This window comes from Strongylocentrotus purpuratus, unplaced genomic scaffold (genome assembly GCF_000002235.5).
Source record: "Strongylocentrotus purpuratus isolate Spur 01 unplaced genomic scaffold, Spur_5.0 spur5_scaffold_3, whole genome shotgun sequence".
Taxonomy (NCBI): Eukaryota; Metazoa; Echinodermata; class Echinoidea; order Camarodonta; family Strongylocentrotidae; genus Strongylocentrotus; species Strongylocentrotus purpuratus.
The window spans coordinates 26,829,178-26,829,532 of record NW_022145609.1 but is presented as its reverse complement, the minus strand read 5'-3'; positions in this window follow the sequence as shown (position 1 = coordinate 26,829,532).

Genomic DNA, 355 nt, shown 5'->3' with positions numbered 1-355 from the left:
TTTCAAGCAAAAAAAAGGAATTCATGAAAACAAAACTTACAACCACGCGCGACACACTTCCAATGCAGAAATGTTCATTCATCATGCTGTTTTTTCCATACAAGCAGGTAATTTTTTTGGTGGTCATTTTGCTATTATTGGCATTTCATTTTTTTATTGAGAATATTTTTCTCTTCAAGTATGCTTTAAAATTAGTTTTCTATTGAATTTGTGATCAAATCACCATTTTAGGGCAGTTGTTTGACGTGCGGTATGTAAAAAAAATAAAAATAAATAAATTTAAACATTTAAAAATTTAAAAAAATAAATAAATAAAAAAAATAAAATAAATAAAAAAAAATTATTAAAAACCGTA